This window comes from Nomascus leucogenys, chromosome 7b (assembly GCF_006542625.1).
Source record: "Nomascus leucogenys isolate Asia chromosome 7b, Asia_NLE_v1, whole genome shotgun sequence".
In the NCBI taxonomy this organism is placed as follows: Eukaryota; Metazoa; Chordata; class Mammalia; order Primates; family Hylobatidae; genus Nomascus; species Nomascus leucogenys.
In genome coordinates, this window is record NC_044387.1 from 77,003,036 (window position 1) to 77,019,050 (window position 16,015).

Below are 16,015 nucleotides of genomic sequence, written 5' to 3' on the forward strand. Positions count from 1 at the left end.
TGATACACTGTATAGTAGCCCTAATAAGCTGATATACTACCCAACACCATTTATAATGTAAAACAAAAACAAAACCCACAAGATTCAGAAGGATTGATTTATTTGCTGAAGGTTAAGTTTGGTTTTATTTACCATTATTTACACTTTATGGCAAACAAGAAAAGATAAGCTTATTTTTCTTTCTTGAATTTTTCACTAAAGGTCAGGTAGGTTGTCTTCAATCTAATTTCTTAATTGGAAAGACTGTGTATCTTGTCTTGTTAAATTGAACTGATTAAAGCAAGTGCATAACAATAGGCAAAAAGATACTAGAAAGTTTAAGAGAATCACTCATGCAAATTCCGACATGATGTGTCATCCTCCCATGCCTTAGAGAAATTTCAAAGCAAAAATAAACTCATGGCTTTTTATAAAGCAATGCATGCAAGAAAAGCTTCTACTAATTTAAATAAGTATTTATTTTGCTGTCAGCTATAAATAAATGCATTTCTTTTTTCCTATAAAATTGAAAAGAAGCACGATAATACAAAGTGAATCAGCTTTTTTGCCAGTAAAATAGGTTAAACATATCTTTTTAAAATCAAGTGAATATATATTATTTCTTAGTTATGGTCACTTCCTTTCTTCAACTTTCAGCATCTCTTAAGTTCTCTTCTCAGGAGAACTATAGTATAGCCTAGAGTTGGAATGGCCCTTCCAAAACTCGTATTGAAACTCAATCTTCAATGTGGCAGTATTTAGAAGTGGGGCCTTTAAAAGATGATTGAATCATGATGGCTCTCCCTTCATGGATGGATTTATTCATTTGTTGATTAATTGATTAATGGGTTAATAGGTTAACATGCTGTCATGGGAATGGGTCTAGTGGCTTTACCAGAAGGGGAAAAGAAACCTGATCTAGCATACTAGAATGCTAGGCTCCCTTTCCCTGTGATAACTTGTGCCACCTTAGGACTCTTCAAAGAGTCTACACCAGCAAGAAGGCTCTCACCAGACTTGGCCCCTAGACCTTGGACTTCTCAGCTTACAGAACTATAAGAAATACATTTCGTTTGTTTATGAATGACCTGGTTTCAGGTATTCTGTTATAAGCCACAGACATGGACTTTACCCTACTTAATAACTTTGACAGTGTGGAAGGGAGTTAGATTGCCAGCCAAAATATCTATACAAGTTCATAAATTCGCCTGTCACAGTTCCACAGATGCTCACAGAAGACATGAGACTCCTGGTTAGAGATAAAGGATTCTATTACTCTCAATAAAAGCAGTAGCAAGAGTATCAGTACTGTTCAGCTGGGTCTCTGCATCTCACGTCTCACACGGAGACACAGGAGGCCAGGTAGAGCTTCCATGTGCTGTGGGATGTGCCATAAGAGAAGAACTTAGGGAATCCACCACTTCATACTAAGTAGTAAACAAACCTATTATTTTTATAGAGAGAAATTTGGTTTAACTCAGAATTATGTAATGCATTCCTGCAATGCATTTCTTCAGATCTCAAAATTGCCAGCTGCATAAACAATGCTAAGTGGCTTGGGCAAAAGACAAATCAGTCTTGTGCTTTTGCACACTTGTCAAGATATATAAGAAAGCAAGAGACCCAGAGAAAACTTCCTCTCATCAGTAGGTGTTTAAATGTCATTTTATTTATTTAAAGATAGGAGAGAGAGAGACATGTTAGATAATTTGGGTCCATGCATTATTTACATTTATTGTATACAACAACAAAACTATAAGAAAGAAACGTAGGTGAATTGCTCAAGCAGAGTGGTAGAACCATGGTTCTGAGTGAATGCAGAGATTTTCTCAAACTCTGCTCCAGGGACAGAGGTGAATCAGTAAAAGTTACCTTAAGTAAATCAATAAAAATAATTTCCCTCAGCTCTGTTGTGAATTCTGTACAACAGTCTTAGATATATGATAGTTGCACTTATTGAGATGTTAATTTGCTTAAAAGATTGAGAGCTATCTGTGTTTAATTCTCTATATGTTTCCTCTTCTAAGTCAAGAAAGTAGCTAGTCCTTTATTACTTGTTTCTGTGATTTTGTAGCCTATCTTCAAAACATCAGTTGTCTAAAGACAATGCATCTTTTGGTCTCGGTGGGGAGGACCTTGAAATTAGAAGAAGTTGAGTAGCAGGGAAAGAGTGAAGGAAAGAGATACATGCTTTGAGATGAGGGAGCAAGAGAAAATATAGATGATGGATATTAGTGGCCTCACTAGGAAATGGCAGGATCTGTGACATATGTGAAGTGGAATTTGTGGTGGAAGTTGTGGCTAGAGTGTGTGGCATGTTTTTAGCAGAGCTTGTATATTCAATCATTGGAATGTAACTATTGAGCTTAGTAGCAGTAAGTACTAAGTTCTAAAAGCCTCATAAAATTTTCCTTCTGTTTAAAAACAATGTTACTTTTGCACCAAAGAAAGTAGACTGGGATGATTGAGATTGTCTACAGTCTAACCAAGTAAAATTCAAGCTAAATCTAGCCTAGTTGAAATAAAATAATACAACTTTTCTTGAATGCTGGTGTGTCAACAAGTGACATTGTGCAACATATAAAACGGCCCAAATAACTGACCAACCGAAAGTATTTGACTTAAACTGAATTAAACTTGAATGGAATTGAGTGTGTTCAGTATCTGGAGTTTGAACTATTTCCTGAAGGGGTCATGCTATCATTATTTAGAGATATTTAATTGCCACTACTGGTATTTACCTAGTAGAAATGTACCTGCCTACTTCTTTGGGAAGCAAAGATAAATCATAGATGAGAGACTGGTAGAAACTGAAGGAACTATAAAGAACATCAAATATAATTTTTCTTTTATTTTAATATGAAGAAAGATTTAAATATTACGCAACCTAATAGCAAAACAATAATTGAAATAATGTCTTAAACCTAAATTACAGCAATAAAACCCAGACATAAAAAAGGATATATTCTTTTACTCCAATTTAATGGGAACCCAACACAGGTTGAATGTATTGGTTATGCTGGAAACCAGATTAATAGCAGACCCCTTTAAAGAGCGCTAGGGAGATACAAGCAGACCTTCTAGGATCTGGTTATGGCCCATTCTTAAATTCTGTGTGTTGAGTACGTGATTATGTTCAGTTTGTGAAAATTCATCAAACTGTATATCTATGCCATTTGCAGTTTGAGATTTGTATAGTTTACTTCATTTTCAAGTAAGAAAAAAAAGAAATTTAAATTAGTTGCCTAAAATAAATTAAGTCATCCGAATCCTAGTTGAATTTTCTTTACAGTGCACAATTCTGTTTTTGTATTGTCTATTATAAACCTATATCTGTAAAATAATAGAAATAACTTAAATATGGCAAAGCTTTAGACTAAATGAAGTTCTAATCAAATATACTTTCAAATAATTTTATATATTGCCCCAAAGTCAGTCCTTTCTTGATACTAATTTTAAAAGTTATAAATGATATAATGAAAATAAATATTGTAACTTGAAAAGTTAATGTTTCTTTTTGCATAATCTCATTAGCTCTGTCCAGGTAGAATAATGGGAAATCTCAAAACACAATGGAGTGTATATTAAATGCAAAATTCCATCTAGGGGCCAAATTGGGCACCTATAACAAACCAATTGCCTACATCTAGCCTATTCTGTGCAAATATTGTAGTTCTCTAGATATTTATGTCAAATGACAAGCAATAAATGCATATAATTATTTAAATATATAATTAAATTCCTTGTATGCATTTTATTTTATGTAACGTTACCTGTCCTTGGAGACCTTAGAAGTTTGTCAAATGTGTTGGTTTACTGCAAGACAGGTACATTTAATTATCTGAGGGAAAGTATAACACAGTAGAAAAATATAGCTGGTTTTGCTTCAATCAATCCAAAGAAAGGGAATTATTATAGTACAGTTTTTGAATGATGTGCTTTATTTCGCACATTAACCAGAGGCAATAGAAGCATCTGTCCCAGCAGAAGCCTAGAGACACCAGGGTATCTCCTTGTTCATTCATAACTGATACTTTCTTTTTCAGTCTTAACTGTATAAATGTTGCCAAAATGTATTTATGCCAGGTGTATCTTGATATAAATATTGAACTTATGTATTTTTATTGTTGAAAGAATTATAACTCTTAGAAAAATTTGTTTGAGTATGGTGGCTTCAATATTTTATGCAAATACCTTTCATGACAGAAACTATGATACCATAATCTAAGAATTTCATGAAACAGACATCAACTAAGAAACTCTTAATAAAGTGAGCTCTGAGCCATTTTGCTTTGATCTCCTTGGCAGGTGTTATCTAATTTCAGAAAACCGTAAGAAATTTAATAAATTAGTTAAGAGGACATTAATGATACAAAAATATCAGAAAACAGAAGTGTATTAAGGTTTATCATGACAATTAAGTGAAGAGTGCTTTTCTTTTAATTAGAGAAAGGATTATTCACCAAAAATGACTAATGGTATAACAGTCTAAAACCCTCATTTGCCACATGAAAAAACTTAGGTCCATCGCAGCTAAGATGATTAAGAGACATTTTCAAGGCATACAGGTTCATTGATAGCTACGCTAAGTTTGGAACTCCACTTTCTGTTTCTTGACCATTACCCCTTTCCTTCCATCCTTCCTTCCTTCCTTCCTTCCTTCCTTCCTTCCTTCCTTCCTTCCTTCCTTCCTTCCTTTCTCTTTCAGATTTATTGGGATATAATTCACATGCCATACAGTTTACTCACTTAAAGTGTATAACGTGGGATTCTGCAACCATCATCCGAATCTAATTTTAGAATATTTCTGTTTCCCCTTTAAAAAAAACCTATACCCATTAGCTGTTAATTTGACATTCTAGCACATGTCTTTTGGAAAACGTGTGTATACACTTCTTTAGGGTATATGCCTAGATTAGAATTTCTAGATCAAAGCTTTGCATGTGTGCAGCTTCAGGAGACAGTGTGAAACAGTTTTTCAAAGTGACTGTACTGAGTTATGTGTCTATCAGAGCATAAGAGTCTCATTTGTTACACATTCTCATTAACATTCGATATTTGCAATGCATTTCATTTTAGCCATTCTAATAGTATGTGGCAGTATTAAATTTTGGATTTAGTCTTCTATTCTTTAATAACTAATGAAGTTGAATGCATTTTTATATATTTCTTGACCATTTAGATTTTCCTTTTTGAGAATCATCTGTTCAAGTCTTTTGTTTGTTTTTCTATTAGGTTGTCTAATATTTCTATCTTCCTTAATACCAAAAAGAGAAGGAATTCCAAATAAGATCACATTTTGTGGTACTGAGGGTCAGGACTTTAAATATAATATTTGAGGGGACATGATTCCATCCATAACATCATCTGTTGAAAACAACTACAAATGTTTGATAAAATATTTTTTAAATGCTGTCTTTAAATGAGCTATATGTAGGCTAACAAATAAGAGGAACCTATTTAAAGGAAAGTTTCAATTCAGAGAGGTAAGTAATCTCCCAGAGCAGCTAAGAAACTTTTCCCATAGTGGCATTTACTAATTAGGCAAACTTGGGCTTTGGAATTTAGGCTTCTGAAGACAAGAAGGATAAAGTAAAGACCCAAAGCTCATGTCAAGTGGTATGTCTCATAAAAATTTTCCCCACTGTAGACTGTGATCCAAAATACTATACTTCCTAGGACACCACTTAGAAGGCTGCCTTGTCAATGAAAGAGCAAGAAAAGTAAACAAAGGAAAAACACCGATAACTGAGAATCAGTCATGAGTTTTACATAAGTTTACAGCCTGGGTTTACATGACCTGCATTGTACATGAAACCTTAAGTCACAATCTTTGTTTTTGATGGTTTTGACTTGGTAGTGCCTATAGGATTGGCAAAAGCAAACATAAATTCTTCCTAACAAAAGATACCTTTATTCTAGTCCTCCAAAAATCTGTTAGAAACATTTTTAACAATAGTAAGAAGTACCCATCAGAATTAGTCGAATATAAAAAGAAATCAGGCCAAAAAAGCCCAAAGGAGCAAAAATAACAGAAGGCAGAAATGGACTCAGACAAACTTCAGATATCTGCAATTATCAGAGACAGATTATAAAACAACTACATTTACAATGTTTAAGGAATCATAAATAAGCTTGAAGATATCTCAGAGACACAAAATTATTAAACATAACCTAATATTTTTTAAAAGCCAAAATGAACATTTAGACATTAAATATACAAAAACCAAAATCAAAAACTTAATGGAAAGGATTGTCTTCAGATCCGACACAGTAGAAGAGGCAAAGTAAACTAGAAGCAGGTTTAGATAAAATTATTTAAAGGGGTGCACAGTGATATATCACTAGATTTTTTTAGATGTGGGAATTTCACATGGTAGATATAGTGAAGAACATTTAATCAGAATGTAAAGAAGGAAGCAGGGAGACAATGGGGCAAAGTTAATATTTCAAGAGATAATGGCTAAATTTTTCCTTTACTAATGAAAATACCAATTCAGGAGGCCTAACAAATTCTTTTTAGAATAATTTTTAAAAATATTGCATCTAGACACACCTTAGTTAAATTTTAAAACATCAAAACAGAAAAGACGTTATTAAAATTAACCAAAGAAGGAAGAAATTATTCACAAAGTTATGCAAGGTAAATTGACAACTGACTCTTTAACAGGAGTGTTTGTAAGCTAACAGATAGTGGAATGTCATCTTCAATGTGCAGCAAAAGAGGACAGAGGACTGGAGTCCTAGAACATGAAATCAAGCAAAAATATCTTCAATAATAAAAATTACATGAATTCACATTCATGCAAAAATCATGTAACCAGTAGACCTCTGGCAGAAAACTGATGCTTCCAGATAGAAGGTCTGAGAAGAAAGAAAAAAGTGGTGAACATACAGGTAAATCTAAACAAATCATGACTGTACAAACAAAATTAGTGCATTTTAGTGTTAAAAACTCCAGATAGTTTAAAATATACAAGAACAATAACATAAATAGCAGACAATGGTTACTGTATTTTAGTCCATGTAATTATCAGGAGAAAGATTGAGCTATCAATAAACTTTTAACTTATGATGGATGTTATTACTTTTATTGTAGCCATAAAAAGAAAAGCAAATAAATTACACATTCTAAATAAGTAGAATATTTGTATTTCATGACCTAACAATTCCATTATTAGGAATATACCCTAGAAAATGAAGTACCTGGGCACAGGACAATTAAAAATAGCTCCACATTAGAAATAATTCAAACTTCTCCCAATACTTATTGGTAAAGCAATAACAATGTAGTCTAAAATAAAGTTCTACACAGTATTGAAAATAACAAACTGCAGCTATACACAAAAATATGGATGAATTTTGAATAAAAACAGCAAGACACAGATGTTTTATACCCTTTGATGCTGTCTTATATAAAGTTCTAAAAAAGACCAAAGCAAGGTACATTGTTCAGAGATGTATAGACAGATAGCAAAACTACAAGGAAAAGGAATGAATTGATTATCATAAAATTGTAATAATAGATATTCCTGGAAAAGTGATATATAGGTTTGTGTTTGGAGCAGGACTCATGATTGACTCCTGAGTTTCTGGCCCTGTCATATTTGTCGAAATGCTTAATGGTAATATGAGTATGAACTCTACAATTATTCATTAAAGTGGATACTTGTTTGAGAATACGTTATATATCATAGAGAAAGACGATTAAAATAAATGCATTTTGAAGATGCTGAAAACAAATTGTTGTAACTAGAGTAACAGGTACAGTCAAGAATTTTGGTGAAGATATGTATATATTTTTTTTTTGAGGCAGAGTTTCACTTTGTTGCCCAGTCTCTGGTTTCATCTATCATTGACATCTATGAATAATTTTGATATAGGAGAAGAACTATGAACCAAATTAAATGTGGTTTATTGACACAAATGCAATTAGCTATGAAGGTAGCGTCTAGAATACATAAAGGTGAAGAAGTGTTCTTATCAACTTTCAAAGGCAACAATCTCATTCAATACACAAGGGTGACAGACTCCTAGCTGAATCAGTAGTCACACCATATGAGAACTATCTCAGGTTATTTATCCATAACTGTGTCTATACTAACTTGGGGTAACTTGAGCCTTAGGAAAATTGTATACAAGAAAGGAATATTTGGTTAAACTTTCTCTTTGGAGAATGTCATGTATATTTCTTCTGGCAAATAGAATAAAATTTTGATGTTTAGAGTAGATGTGTTGAAGAAAATATATTGTATGCTGAATAATAAGCTTTTTATAGCATTAACAATAGCCATAGCCAGAACGTGATAATGATGCTCTCTTTTGGTTCATGTATGATTAAAATATTTCTTCAGTTTTGAGTTGCAAGTGATAGCTTTTGCTTAAGGCTCTTTTTCATTAAAAATATGGAGCTATAATTTGGCAAATGAATGATTTCTTCACATTCATTATAATTAAAGTATGTAAATTCTAAAAAAAGAAAGCAAAAAACTATAGAGAAAAGTTGTGTTTCAGATATGTAAAAGTTTATTCCACATATCTATTTCAGAGTGTTATGTTTCTCTAATGAATTACTTTTCTTCTTTTGAAGGCATAAAAGTTCACAACTATAGAATGTGTTAGATAGATTCCCTCAAACTTCTTGTGGTACAGCCACAAATCAAGAAAAGATAAATGTGTAAAATGAGATAAATTACTTATTTTATTTTTATTTTTATTTTATTTTTATTATTTTTTTTTTGAGACGGAGTCTCGCTCTGTCGCCCAGGCTGGAGTGCAGTGGCGCAATCTCGGCTCACTGCAAGCTCCTCCTCCTGGGTTCACGCCATTCTCCTGCCTCAGCCTCTCCGAGTAGCTGGGACTACAGGCGTCCGCCACCACACCCGGCTAATTTTTTGTATTTTTAGTAGAGACGGGGTTTCATCGTGGTCTCGATCTCCTGACCTCGTGATCTGCCCGCCTCGGCCTCCCAAAGTGCTGGGATTACAAGCGTGAGCCACCATGCCTGGCCGATAAATTACTTATTTTATATCAATGTTCCAATATATTTTTACTCCTCTTTCATACTTCAGTGTATTTTTTTGCCTTTGGAGATATAAAACTTATAATCTTTCCAAAATAAATACAATTTTATTTTGTTGAAAATGGAAACTCCAATCTGTTTCTTATTAAAGTACATACTTGAACAAACTCATTTTGTTAAGAACTAGGAATACACTTGTTCACTCTTCCTTTTTCAAATATAAAAAGATTTTTAAAGATATATATTTTGAGATTGGATAAGACTCAAGCCCAACTTTGTCTTCACTCACAGTTATTCTCTTGTATATATTTATATGACCTTACACCGCAGTAGTCCCCAACAGAACTGGCAAATGTCAACTAAAAATATACTGTGATTTGGATATGTATCTTTTAGTAATTTTTTAAATAGTTTTTGCTTATTAACTTTTACCCAGTATATTCAGGTCAGACCACTTGAAACAAAGAGATAAAGGTACCACTGCAGATAATTCAAGTGGTCATATTGGATAATACAGGTAATTAAGGCAAAAGTTCATGGGTTATTCTGAAAATTGCCTTAATTTCTTGAATTATTTGGCCTTGGATATGTGACTTAGGTGCTACCATTAAACTCTGTTGAAAAAATGCCTATTTTCTTACAGTAAAAGCACAAATAATTTAGCAGGGGGTGGGACAAAAAAAATTGCTTTGATTTTGGCAAATGTTACAATGGGAAGCTGCAAGAGTATAAAGTATAAAAGATTCCACTTTGAAATTTTCATACATTTTAGTGCCAAGGAACATAAATAAATAATAAATAAATAAACAAGCATAGTTGTCAGATAGAAACATGATTACCAAGAATGGTCCAAAATTGAGAATAGTCCATTTAAACAGTATATAAATTTGTTTTAAAACGAACATTGATTAAAAACTCATATACATCAATAATACAAATTGTACATTTTATGGCTTTAAAAAATTGCTAACATAAATGTTTTGAGTATTAAATGTGCATAGTGATGGCTGCTCAACAATAATAAAAATATTATATTTTCACCATTTCCCAATTCAAAATTTTCTACCACATGAATTAGTTTAATTAATCATTCTAACCAATGACATTCTGCATGTCATTTAGATCTCATTTTTAAATGTCTTAGATGATAAGTTATCTTTATGTTTGGTCACCAGCCTGTATATGTTTAAAAACATATTATATATTTATTTTTGTGCCCTCTAATATTCAGTAAAGAGTTCTATATCTCACAGGGATAAGCAAAGTTTGACCTGCAGGTCAAATCTGGCCCACTGCCTGGTTTTGTGATTATATTAGACCACTCTCACACTGCTTTAAAGAACTACCTGAGACTAGGTAATTTATGAAGAAAAGAGGTTTAGTTGACCCACAGTTCTGCAGGCTTAATAGGAAACATGTCTGGGAGGCCTCAGGAAACTTACAATCATGGTGAAGGGTGAAGGGGAAGCATGTACATCTTCATAATAGTGGAGAAGGAAAGAGAGAGAGTGAAGCGGGAAAGTGCCAAACACTTGTATACTATCAGGTCTCATGAGAACTCACTCATTATCATGAGAATAGCAACGGGGTAAAATCTGCCTTGATAATCCAATCACTTCCCACCAGGTCCTTCTCTCAACATTGGGAATTACAGTTCAACATGAGATTTGGGTGGGGATAATGAGTCAAATTATATCATTCTGCCTGTGGCCCCTCCCAAATATCATGTCCTTCTCACATTTAAAAACCAATCATGCCATCCCAACAGTCCACCAGCCTTAATTCATTCAAGCATTAACTCAAAAGTCCAAGTCCAAAGTCTTATCTGAGACAAGGCTAGTACTTTCCACCTATAAGCCTGTAATTTTTTTTTTAATTAGTTAATTCCTAGATACAATGGGAGTATAGGCATTGGATAAATTTTCTTGTTTCAAACAGGGGAAATTGGCCAAAACAAAGGGGTTACAACTTCCATGGAAGTTCAAAACCAAGCACGGCAGTCATTAAATCTTAAAACTCCAAAATAGTCTTTGACTCCATGTCTCACAGGCAGGCCACACTGACACAAGAGGTGGGCTCCCAAGGCCTTGGGCAGATCTTCTCCTGTGGCTCTGCACAATACAGCCACCACTTTCATGGGCTGGTGTTGACTGCCTGCAGCTTTGCCAGGCACAAAGTGGAAGTTGCTGGTGGATTCCGCATTCTGGGTTCTGCAGAATGGCGGCCCTCTTCTCACAACTTCACTAGGCAGTGCCACAGTGGGGACTCTGTGTGGTGATTACAATCCCACATTTCCCCTCTGCACTGGCAGTGCCACAGTGGGGATTCTGTGTGGGGGTTCCAATCCCCCATTTCCCCTCTGCACTGCCATAGTAGAGATCCTCCATGAAAGCTCCACTCCTACAGCAGACTCTTCCTGGACACCCAGACATTTCTATAGATCTTCTGAAATCTAGGCAAAGGTTCCCAAACCTCAACTCTTGTCTTCTGTGCACCCACAGGCCCAACACCATGGGCAACACCAAGGTTTGGGGCTTGCACCCTCTGAAACAATGGCCTGAGCTGTACCTTGGCCCCTTTGAACCGTGGCCAGAGCTGGAGTAGCTGGGATGCAGGGCACCATGTCCCAAGGCTGCACTGAGCAACTGGATCCTGGGTCTGGCAGACTTAACCATTTTTCCCTCGTAGGCCTCTGGGTCTGTGATGGAAGGGGCTGCCATGAAGGTTTCTGAAATACCCTGAAAACATGTTCTCCATTGTCTGGGCTATTAACATTAGGCTTCTCTTTACTTATGCACATTTCTGAAGCCTGCTTGAATTTCTTCCCAGGAAATGGGGTTTTCTTTTCTACCACATGGTTAGGCTGCACATTTTTCAAGCTTTTATGCTCTGCTTCCCTTTCAAACATAAGTTTCAATTTCTTATCATCTCTTCTTGAATGCATATGACTGTACCACATCTTGAACACTTTGCTCCTTAGAAATTTCTTCTGCCAGATACCCTAAATCATCTCTCTCAAGTTCAAAGTTCCACAGGGGCAAAATAGTGCCTGTCTCTTTGCTAAAGCATAGCAAGGGTGACATTTACTTCAGTTCCCATCAAGTTTCTCATCTCCATCTGAGATATCCTCATCCTGGACTTCACTGTCCATATCACTATCCACATTTTGGTCACAACCATTCAACAAGTCTCTAGGAAGGTCCAAACTTTCCCACATCTTCCTTTTTCTGAGCCCTCCAGACTATTCCACCCTCTGCTGGTTAACCAGATCTAAAGTCATTTCCACATTTTCAGGTATCTTCACAGCAGTGCCTCACTCTCCTGGTACCAATTTTCCGTACTAGTTCATTTTTGCACTGCCATAAAGAGCTACCAGAGACTGGGTAATTTATGAAGAAAAGAGGTTTAATTGACTCACAGTTCTGCAGGCTTAACAGGAAGCATGACTGAGAGGCCTCAGGAAACTTACAATCATGGCAGAAGGCAAAGGGGAAGCATGCACCTCTTTACAATGGTGGAGCAGGAGAGAGAGAGAGAGAGAAGTGCCAAAATCTTTAAACCATCAGATCTCATGAAAACTCACTCACCATCATGAGAATAGCAAGAGGGAAATCTGCCCCCATGATCCAATCCCCTTCCCCAGCACATAGGAATTTCAACTGGACATGAGATTTGGGTGAGGCCTCAGGGCCAATTCATATCAGTGATGGTTTATTTGAATAAAGCTATACTCTTTGTTTACCAGGACTAGCCAAGTAAAGGTCAGCATGGTCATGACTCCTATTATATAGAAGCAAACATTGTGCAAATGTAGATGAAAAGCTAAGACAAAAGAATTCTTCTGAGTGTTTTCTCACAGAAATATCTGTAAAGAACACCTTTAGCATATCAAAAAAAATTTACCACAGACATATTATTTGAGGACCATTTCTCTATTCTCAATGTAGTTCATTTTACTAATTAGACTAATACTAATTAGGCTAATACTAATACCAATAATCTGTGTTCTTAATGAAAATCTGTAATACTAATACCAATAATCTGTGTTCTTAATGAAAATCTTTCAGTATCAGGAGAAAAGAAAGTAGGAGAATTCTCTTCAAGAGGCCAAAAGATATGCTAAGTACTACAATGTTAAGTGATGGGAAAACACATGACTACATCTTAGGAAATAATTCTGCCTGTTTTGGTGTATGTACCTGGACATCAAGCCTCCCTGTTTTATGAAGTAGTAGGCCCTTGAAGTCAAGAGTAACACAAACTTAAAAGAATGAGTATTACTGAGATTCTTTAAATCAATGAGAAGGAAATAGTTCTTTTAATTAATGAGCTGTCCGAGTTATTTTTAACTGAGGAAGATTAGTGTAACCAAGAGTAATAAATCTATTGCATGGATGCGTTCAAATATGATTTACTTTTAAGGCCTCAGTGAAGCTCAGGAAAAAAATACTGCAGATTTAAGTATAAAACTAAAAACAATAAACTAACAACTTCGTGCTCCTATTTCTTCCTATTTATTTTTTATCATTACATGGTGACAGAGGAAAGACATAGGAAAGACCTTCCTCCCACAAGGTATAGGGAGAGTAGCAGGAGGTAATAGGCAAGAGCAAAGCAGGGTTCATTTGTTTATTTGTTGTTTCTTGTTTTTTGGTATTTGTTTGAACACTTCACTGAGATTCTTAGAAGCTTTCCAGGAGTGATAGTAACGTGAAAGTGGAGGTGGAACAAATGGAGCTAAAGTGGTAGCAATAACAAATAGTGCACTTTTGCTGCCTTTCCGCATGAAAAAATGCATAATATGTATTTTTGTTTTCTCATCCTTATTAAATCTTAGTACATTTAGGACTTTCCACAGTAAAATATTTTGGCTGTGATTACTGTTATCAAGGAAGAACAGGAGGAAAGCTACTACCACAAAGTGATTAAAGAGCCAAATCTCTGGCCTCCTATGTGTACCTGGGCACAAGAATTCTCCAGGCATCCTCTCCGGATTGCCAGGGAGGTGAAACATATTTAAAAGGCATGTATTTTGCAGGACTTTTGGGTTTTCCAGACAGTATCACACACAGTTAACATGTTTTGCTGATTTCTGGTATGCAGAAATATTTACTATACTCTTGCTTTTCATTCTTAAAATAGGAAAGTGCTGGGCTATTCAGGAAGTTATATTTTTGCATTCTTAAAACTTCAGGGCTAAAATGAATGACAACATGTAGGCAGTAAGAATTAACTGAGAAATATTTATCCATTTGTGCTGAGAAGTAATTTGCCTTGTTAGTTCTTATGAAATGCATTGAACACCAAGATGGAGATATTTGACTCTTACAAATGATCATGCTGATCTGCTCTGATCTTTATGTATTTTCTTTATATCTTATAATTATTAATATCTTCTCTCTACATATTAACTTTGAATGAGTGATAACTTAAATAATTTACTTTAGAAAAAAAAATCTTCTCTCTTGCTTTGAATAAAATCCCAGTGAATGTGATCTGCACTACCCAGAATATTCTGGTTATCTCTCAACCTGGGTTTTCACCACCAGGCCTACCCCTAAATTTTGCAGGGCCCAAAATAAATGTGCATATGAAAGCCCACATATGTCATGTCTAAATATTTAAATATCATAAGTAAAGGTCATTATCTGCTAAATAAGATATAGTTTATAGTCATACTTTGACAAATTTACCTTCATTGAAAAAATACCCCAAAGTGTGAACTAAGGTTTATGAAAGACTTGAGAGGGAGGGAGGCAAGGGGTGGACAACTAGCTATTGGATATTATGTTCACTACTTGAGTGATGGGATCATTAGAAGCCCAAACCTCAGCATCATGCAATGTACCCATGTAACAAACATGCATATCTACCCCATGAATCTAACATTTTTAAAAAAAGAATATACATTCAGATTATTTTTTAAAAAAGAAGACTGCAGTTAAGTATTAGTATACATAGCTGTGTATACTATTGATGAACCAACAATGGTATGATTAGAAATAAAATAACAATATTCATAAGTTATATGTTTATTTCATGTTATTTTTATTTCCCACATGTATACAAAATTATTGATATTAGTCAAGAGTTTTACATAATCTGTGTTTTTTTAGAATTGATCTGGGTATTCAGCAACAAAATATAATGAAGGCATAATTAAAGATGCAAATTACACAAAATTTATAAACAAAAAGTGTAGTTATTTTCATTTCTTTTCAAAAGGTTATTTTTATTATAAAATGTTAAATATTACCTATCAAAACTAAGTGGAAAAATACAAGTTCCAAGTATAAGGTATAATATTAAAAATTTAATTCAAGATAATTTAAATTTAACTGACTTTCATTTTTGAAAATGTAATTAAAACACTTACAATAGAAAATAAAACCATTATAGCAAAGATTGTTTCAGGCGAGAATATTTAATTAATGCTAAACCTAGTTTCAATGAAGATTAGGATATTTGCATCATCTTAAATTGTCCTTTCACAGATTGCTTAATTTTTGCATGAGAAAAATATAACTTTAAGATGAAGAAATTGGAAAAATCCCTAGACTTGATGATCAAGATAAACATTACCAGTGAGACTCAGGTAGACACTGTGTGCCACTGGATGTTCTGAAAGGGACATTCCATGTGTACTATTCTATCAGGGAATGCATACATTGAATCTCACCAGGGACAACATCGCACAAACACAATGAGGCACATTCTATTTACAAAATGAAGCAGGCTGTATTCTTAAAAAATGCCCATCTAGTAAGAGACAAAGAAGATTTGTGGAAAGGTATTAGATTTAAAATGAGGAAAGACTCATTGGCAATAAAACACATATTAGATACCATACATATTCCGTTTTCAACTTCCTTTTTATCTCCTGTTAATTTCATTCTGTGTATGTTGATGCACTTAATTGCTTCCCATGTTACTCTGAGGCTCTGTTCATTTTTCGGCATTATTTTTTTTCTCTTTGTTCTTCAGATTGCATAAACGTTATCAATATACCTTCAA